The sequence below is a fragment of the Hyaena hyaena genome, unplaced genomic scaffold (assembly GCF_003009895.1).
Source record: "Hyaena hyaena isolate Hyena2069 unplaced genomic scaffold, ASM300989v1 scaffold_248, whole genome shotgun sequence".
Taxonomy (NCBI): Eukaryota; Metazoa; Chordata; class Mammalia; order Carnivora; family Hyaenidae; genus Hyaena; species Hyaena hyaena.
Genome location: NW_024080881.1, coordinates 1,194,207 through 1,202,736, shown reverse-complemented (window position 1 = coordinate 1,202,736; position 8,530 = coordinate 1,194,207). Strand labels below are relative to the sequence as shown.

Here is an 8,530-nt window from a genome sequence, read left to right as displayed (position 1 = left end):
GCTCACGGGGACAAGCAGCCACTTAAGACGGTGAGGGTGTTTCACTGTGGTGCTGGGGAGGGTGGTATTCTTCGTTGCAACTGAAAAGGGCAAACCACCTAGTATCCAGACCATTCCACAAACCAAGGCAACTGCAAGACCCAACCTGCTGTCAGGAGTAACCCGGGACTTCAGCCCACCACAGAGCTGGTTTTATTGAAATGCACAAGGTCCCTCAAGGCCTGCAAGTGTTAGTTCATCGGTTGTGGACTCTACACCACTTCCCCCAAGTGGGTCCCCTAGTTGAAGATTATACTGGGCCAATCACCCTCATCAGCACTAAGGTGGACACACACCCCCAAGACGGGCCCCCCCATCTTCTCTCAGCTACCCAAACCCGTTTTGTTCATAGAAGAATCACACACATGAAACGCTTTATTTTTATTAATGTGAAATGTTCAGTTTTCAACAGGGAGGTTTCTCCATGTGCAAGATGCATGGGAACTACCTGAAAATTAGGACAAGGAAGTTATTAGGATCCCACATAAATAAACTTCAGTTTCTGCTGAATCCAACAAAGTCTGAATCTTCCACCTCCCCCAACCCAAAAGCCTAGAACATAGAAGGAAAATGAACATCGTCCTGAAGACAGAGGTTAGAGTCAAGCAAAGACGCCGCAGGGATTTGAACCCTGTCCTGGGAACCAGGAGTGCCAACCACCAGCATCTTTTGCTTTTTTTTTTTAAGCTAGGAAAAGGCCAAAAAGCAAAACCTGAGAAAACAAAACTTTGTTTTCTCAGGAAAAGAAAAACCTTTGCAACCCTACTGGAGAGCACTGGAGAATCTGCTTCAGCTAAGATGCTAGCTTGGCCAAGTCTGTTATGTTCACCTGAAAAAGTCTTAGCAGAGAGTGTTTGCAATCCCACCCAACAGGCCTCCTCCAAGACTAAATGCCAATCTTCAGCTTACAAGGCACTTTCCCACCCACATCAGTTGTCCACGTTACTACTCTCCACTCACTGGTTTCAGTGTTTGAATCCCTGGATAATGGGGTTACAGACAAAATACCTTCCAGCTTTTAACTGTGGTTTTAAGAACATTAACTATTTTGCAGGCAAACTAACGGCCTCTCCTCAAGTGCAACCCACCGGACACCTCAGCACCAGTTACCTTGAAACCGATTATGGATCATGGCCTGAAGGATCCAAGCTACTTGGCGGCATCGAGGTGAGGGGTGAAGGTCTGCGCTAGGCCAAAGGCAGGGAGTGGCGATGTGGCAGAGAAGTCACTTGTGGGGAGACCTTGCTTTTTAACAGGCTTCTGGAAAAGCTAGGGAAAAGTGGTTGCCCGCTTTCCCCTTTCCCTCCCCTTCAACCATCACTTGAGGTTTGGGCTTTTTAATAAAAAGCTGCTATAAAAGCAGCACGATTAGAGGCCACAGACAGGCCCAAGGGTACACGAGGTACTCCAAGCCTTCCTTTAGATGCTCCATTCCCGAAAAGAGCGTCAGAGCACGTCTGCCAGGGTGTGGAGGCGAGTCCTCGTTCCTAACAGAAGGCGGGGTTACGAGGCCGACGCCATTTTTTATTGACCTTAGGGTAATAGCGCTCTGTTGTCTCTCTTGCCACAGGAAGGCTCCATGGTTGTCCTACTTTAAGCCTTCGGTGCCTTTAGGGAAGGGTACCTGAAAAATCTTAAAAAAAGGCTTAGCGCCCACCTCACCCCTCCACCCCCAGGCCAACAGCTTGCTCACATGCTATTTACTCCAGCATAAAGCTGAAAACTATTTAACGCTAAGTTATTTACTCGTCATGGATCAAGACTTGGTATGTAAGTAAATAGAGAAAAAAAGCTTGTTCACCTGTTGTCCTCATTTTGTCCACTGGTGAATTTCAACTGGAAGCTCCTTCTCCATGTCTGGAGAAAACCATCTGAAAGAACTAGTGGTTCCCAATCCCCACACTTTAAATGGAATGTTTATTTAAAGTAAATAAGCTACTTTGTTTTCCTTACTGGTCTGGCTTCTCTGGCCCTTCGCATACGTCTGCTGTTCTGAATGTTCTGAATGTTCCTGCGTAAGAATTAAGACGAAGGGAGGGGAGAGAGAAACCCGCACAGAGACAATGCACTAAGACCGCTGAACTGATAACATTTCCACTTGCCAGTTACATTTCTTGAAGACTGTTGCTGGTGTGGCATTTATTTCTTGTCACTGATTTTAAGGTTGCATCTGGAAAAGACTAAAGGCTTCAGTGCCCTCCCCACCACCCCCTACCAGAAGTGAACAAAAGGCATTTTACCTAAAGAAGCACAGCAAAAGGTACTTGACTTCAATCACAAACATGAATGCTTAAAGCTGCAGAAATTTCCTCAACACTCAGCCTGTATCACTCAGCTGGATTTTCCTTCAACAATCACTACTCCAAGCATTGGGGGGGACACAACTTTGAATCATACTCCAGTCGTTTCACAATGCATTCTAATAGCAGCAGATCAGAACAGTACTGCATTACTTGCCAACACAACAGACAGACCTGAAGTCAAGACAACCGCATTCTCTGTATGGTCTGTAAAAAAAAAAGCTAAAACAAGTAAGCCCCACCCCCTCCTCCCTTCCCTCCAAAAACAATGGGGGAAAAAAAACTTTACTTGAGTATTATGCGGGGACACTGCAAGGTCTCACACACTCACTAGAACAGAAGGCAGAGCCAAGCGCTTATATGCAAGTCAAAATCCTGAACAGCTTCATGAAGGATGAAATGAAGCCTCTGCAAAGGAAAATTCTTTAAAAAACCCACATGCCCCCCCCATACCTATATGAAAAGCCAGTTGTGTAAACGTTGGCTAACACCCAATGAGATAAGCATTTAAAGGTTAACATGCAAAATTTGGAATGTGGACAGTATCTCATTCCTCTACCACGGTCAATATATAGACCCCTGACTTTCTGGAAACGGTGTTGGTGTAGTTACCTGTTATTCTGATAATAATCTCCCACCTGTCTAAGAGGTTATTTACTCCTTATTTAGAGGGCCTCTATTGCCATGTGCCTGGAATTATTAAATGCTCATCACTTTACGAAGAATAAAATGTTTTTCCTGCCTTAAAGTTAAATTCGTTCTTCCGCTCAATTCCTGATCTTGTCCATTAAAGAGTGTTTCGCAGACAAAGTTTCTGAAAGATTAAGAGAAGAATCCCCCCAAGATTGCCCAACACTAACTACAAACAAACAATACTTTATTTAAATGAGGAGACAGCTTTCTAAAAGCATACATTCTCTATATTAAAATGGTTTTATTTTGAACGATTTAATGTTTTCTGCACAACGTACATCACAATTAAATTTTAGCAAGATTAACAACATCTGATTCTTGTTAACACATTATGCTGTCCTTTTCTAGGATTTAAGAGATTCAATGCTAAATACATTTTCTTAGTTTTATAGACGCCGCCTTATCATCAAGGCACCAACCTCAAGGCTTTTAGGAATTACTTGCCTGAGCGAGGTGTGCTATCCCATCACGGAAGCCACAGGTACAAGCCCTGTTTCGTTTTACGAAGGCTTGATGGGAAAATGCCTCACAATCCTGGAATCCCCAAGGGAAGGGATCAGGAAAAACAGCCAAGTTCAATACTCAAGACATCTACAGCTCTTACTTTTAATAAGCACTTATCCCTAACATGCAATACTGCAGATGCAAGTTAAACTTATCTGTTAACAGCTGCCTGCTGTTTTCTGCTCCCAGATGAAATGAAGCAACTCTTCTGATAAATGAAGAGAAACCTGTCTGAGGCAAACGAAAGATTGGCAAACAGCACAGCCTCCTCTCAATCCACTTGATCCCACTCTGAATTATTTCAGCTTCTTTTACTCCAGGATTAACGTAGTTATTATTTTCATTTCATTTCTTTATTCTGCTTTTGTAAAAGCAGTATTTTGAGATGGACATTTGATCTTCGTTGCATTTCTCATCAATTCATTGTATTATTTCTCATCAATTCATTATATTATTTCTCATCGATTCATTTTTGTGTATGGGTATAGCTTGATAGGCCAGAACTTTAAAATAGTAGATTCCATTAACTTTAAATTGGTAGTTTCATTTGGTTAAATTTTTTTTTTTTTTTTGCATATGCAGACCATGCGTTCATCAGAAGTAAGGATCTCAAGGTTATGCTTTTTCCCCAATGGAGGTATGAAATAGAATCTTTTCTGCCTTTACTTATCATTCACCAAGGAGCTCCCCTCTCCATCTAGGCCATCATTTTGCCAGGCTGGTTATGACTCAGAAGAAGTTATCTGAAAAAAGTCTACAGAAAAAAAAAAGGTTTCCCCTCCCTCATCCACAAAAACCCACCCTCTTTATCAGTTATGATTAAAATACACAATTTACAATAATTTTGAAGCATACCTTAGCATCTTGTTTGCAGTCATACAAAGGGAAAATACTTTTCCTACACTATGAAAAAAAACTTGCTTATACACAACTGAAAATGGAATCTTACTTGAGAATATAAAAGCTACCATCAGAAGAAATCCCTTCAGGATCATTAAGCCACTTCCTTTGCTCTGAAGCTCCTACAGTAGTATTAAGTTATATTAAATCACCTGAAAAAAATTCCAAAAGAGAACCACACACTACCATATCCAAACAACTTTAAGCCATTTTTGTAAGTTCCCAAAACTTCTAAGTCAGCCAGTGGGCTAGACCAACCCCCGGTCCTGTACTTTCCTTCCCCAAGCCCTACACTGTGAATCCAATGGATCTTCATGAACTTCCCCCACTGCCCAATTCAAAAATTGGGGGAAAACAAAAACTAGAAGATCGGGAGTTACTTGCCAACTTGATAGTTGAGATTTCTTTAGTTTTTCCATCCTAAGCATTTAAGTTCTCTGGCATGAATTATCTGAAATCATAAACTAAACAATTACCTAACCCCAACCCTCCCAAATCCCAACCATTAACAGGCCACTGCCAACTACCAATTGCCAAAAATTGCCCTCCCCTTAAATAAAAGGGATTTTAAAGGTCACATTACTTGACAACTTAACTTCAACATTTGGCCTAGTCAAGCTCTTCTGAAGTGCTCCTGAGAGGGCTGAATATGAACCAATGCACTGTGCTGTACCATTTCAGCTTCCAAGGAAAAAGGCAGCTCCAATCCCTGAAGGTGTTCGTGCCAACAGCATAGCAGTACAATCCTTCTCTAACCCAGTTTGTCAATAGTACTATAGCATCTGTGGAAAATCTTAGAAAGAAAATTTTCTCCCCCACCCTCTTCCGTGTTAAGACCACCCCAAAATTACTAAATATAACAAATTTAAAGGGTTATGTATTAAAAATCTGACAAAGGGGTGGAAAAAGAGAGTAACTACCAGCCATTTCTCCAATGGACAGCTCCGCCACAGAACTCAAAAGTGAGAGCTGCTCGTGCTCTAGTTTCTAGAAACTGTAAACCTGTGGTGTTCTGATTATCCTGATACTGGATTTTCTTTTTTTTCTGTTACCTTGAGTCATTTGCCTTTGGGATTCTAGACAGACCTAAGGGGAAAAGAACTCAAAACATATTTTGCCCCCCCCATCCCCACAAAAAAACTTTCCCCCCACGGTTACACACCCAAACTCCACATTTACAGAACTTTAATACAGGGTGAGGGAAGAAAAATAGGTCATCTATTCACAAAACTGAAATGCTTCATCACCCCAAACTAAAAATAAAAACTTCTTACAAAACTCGCCAGAATCTTGTCTCAAAGTTGTGCTATCAAATTCATTTAGTTCAAATTGGTTAAAAACAAACAAAACTTGCCATCTACCATTCCTCCGGGCCTTGGAAGTCTGCCCTCAAAAGCTTCAGACAAGATGCATGAGAAAACAAGCCTGAAAAAGAGAAACCTACAACACCCGGAATCGGCCTACATCCCCGTAATTCCCTTGGCGCTTAGGTACACAACTCCCCCGTTACCATTGGAAAAACAAATAGAAGTTACCATACTCCAGTTACAAAACACACGTTAGCCGACCTCACGGATTTTACCACACCACTCGCTCTCCCTGCGGCCTTGCACACTGGGATGCTTGCTGCTCTAGGATCCTCTATCTATCCTCCACACCGCCTGCTCGCCGCCTCCGCGTGGTCACCGAGCCACAGCCGCCAAGCCGCTCGCTAGCTTCATCACCACATCGCACTGGCTCCTCCTCCTTCCTGGAATCCTCTCTCCTAGCTTCACCTCCAAATCGTTAGGGCTCCTTCTTTCTTCCTAGCTTCCTTCACCAAACCGCACTGGCTCCCGGACTTCTCCTTCCTTCCTATCTTCACCACGAACTGCCGCTGGCTCCTCAGTCCTAGCTTCACCAAACACTGGTTCCTGGAATCCTGTCTGCTGCTCCTGTCTTCCTAGTTTCACTGAATCCACTTCTGCGTAGCACCTGGGTCAGCTGCCAATTACGCTAGTCCTCAGGATTTAAAATCATCTTAGCCCAAAGTCCATTGCAAAAACGTTAAGTTGTAAATTATTCTTGTTCTTGAATTGCTTCAGTTATGAAAGTTCGTTAAGTTTTCCAAAGGACACTAAACTATGTATTTAAGGCACTGAAATTTTTAGCTCTCCAAAAATATTCTACCTTGGTTCTTAAATAACTTCAGTCTTTTTAGTACCAAGGCCATTAAAAGGCGGTAATTTTGAACTGATTTCCCTTCTAGCTTCTGAATAATTCTTCTAAGTTGGTGCCGGTCTACAGGGGTCTTAACACCCTGGTCTTCTCAAATCTAGCTTCTGCACCACCAGAAATTAAATTCATGGACTTTTATAAGAAATTCTAATAATTTAATTTTCTCAGTTTTCCTTTTCTTGTACTTAATCCAATTTTTTGGCTTTAACCTTTTCTATCTTCTTTTTGTTGTCTATCTTCTATCCTTGTGTTCAATAGTTGTCCTAGTTTTTCATTTCCTACCCGAAATACTTTCCCTGACCGTGTCTTCCACCTTGTTTCCAACTTCTGGTTTTCTCCTGAATTTGTAATCTGAGACCTTAGATGCCTTGGTTTTCTAGTTTGTCATTCTGCTTCCTCCCTTTGGACTTTTAATCTTTCTGTCTTCTAAAAGCCGAAATTTCTCTTCCAGTTTTCCTATCTTCTCTAAGTCTTTTCTTCACTTTCCTGTACTTGACTTTTAAGTCTTCACCTTCCTGTACTTCTGTCTTCTGAGTTCTCCACTTCAGTTTTCTAAGCTCTCCAAATTTGTCCTACCGCTCCCAATTAAGATTTGTCATTTTTTTTTTTAGCAAATAATGTCTTAACTAAGTTTCAAATGACGCAATCCTGCCTGTGCTACGAATTAAGGCCTAAGGCCTATCTCTTAAGTCACCTTCAACTTAACCTTTTTAGAATCTTTTTAATTTTAACCACCTACAACTGGTGTTTTTAAAATAACGTTTAGGCCCTATTTAGATCGCTTACATTTTAACGTCTATCTAGACGTCTGCCCTCCAATTTAAGGATTTTTTGAATCCCGGGCTTTGCAATTCTTTCCTCAATTTTTAAAGCTTAGGTTTTCGCCACTGCATGAAGTAGCTTCATTTCTTAACCTCCGTCTTGTTCTAGAAAGATCTTTCCTCTCAAACTAGAAGTCTTCATTATTTTCCCTACAGATCTTAAGTTACTCTTAAGAGTTTAAAGCTAAGCAATAGCTCACTAAGTATTAACACTGTTTACATTTCCTAGAGAATCGTATTAAATCCTATCTTTTTTCTTTCTAAGAGAAAAACTTATCTGCAATCTCCTCAGGCAAGGCCTCCTGCCTCCCAAGCCGCCTCTGCGCTCGCTGCCTGAAAGCCTGCCGCAGAGCTCCGAAGAGGCGTATTTATAGACGAAGGATGCTTCACAGCACGATTTCAATAACCCTCCGCCGCCATTGTGAGGGAAGCAAAAATAGTCCCAGGGCAGGGTTAAAAATAGAATCTAGTTTTACAGGACCTTCCAGATTTTTCGTGACGGTTCACGCAACTTGATTAGAAACTCTGGACCCACACATATTTAAAACTTACTAGCAAGCACGTTTGAGCTGAAAATGTAGGCAAAACCAAAATTACACGGAAGTAGAGCAAACAGCTCCCCCAAACCCACAGCCATTACTTGGGGAGTTTTTCCGTAGCTGTAAAGACACCCTGTTCGGTTTTCTCAGGAGTACAGTAGGTACTATTCGGGGCTATTTGAAGGGAGGTTAAAATGGGTTTGCCGACGGCCTCCATTTTTATTATGTAACCCAGCATCAGCCTGGTAAAATGGCCGCAGCCATTTGCGGCAAGGTGTCCCTTTGTACCCCAAACAGCTTCGGGGCCTGCGGGTTGGTTCTGATCGCCCTGTTATTGGAGAAGCCTGAGCGGCCCGGGTTATCTACTTAAGTCTACTAAATGTAGAAATCACTTCTAGAAAGGGTCTCTACTAGCCACAGTGTGTGGCTGCCGTCTCCTTCAAAGAGCTGGCGAGTCAGCTTGGGGGGGGCGAGGTGCCGCTGATATCCGACGCATCGGGTGGGCTGGTGTTCGTTC

At 42.4% G+C, this 8,530-nt stretch overlaps 1 long non-coding RNA gene across 1 annotated transcript; it reads right to left on the bottom strand.

Annotated features, from left to right (window-relative positions):
• Positions 1–407: 407 nt before the first annotated feature.
• LOC120240113 lies at positions 408–7,806 on the bottom strand. Its single transcript, XR_005530585.1, has 2 exons — positions 1,150–7,806; positions 408–487 (listed from the first exon to the last, which is right to left on the bottom strand). It is a non-coding gene; the product is annotated as an uncharacterized LOC120240113 (long non-coding RNA).
• Positions 7,807–8,530: the final 724 nt, after the last annotated feature.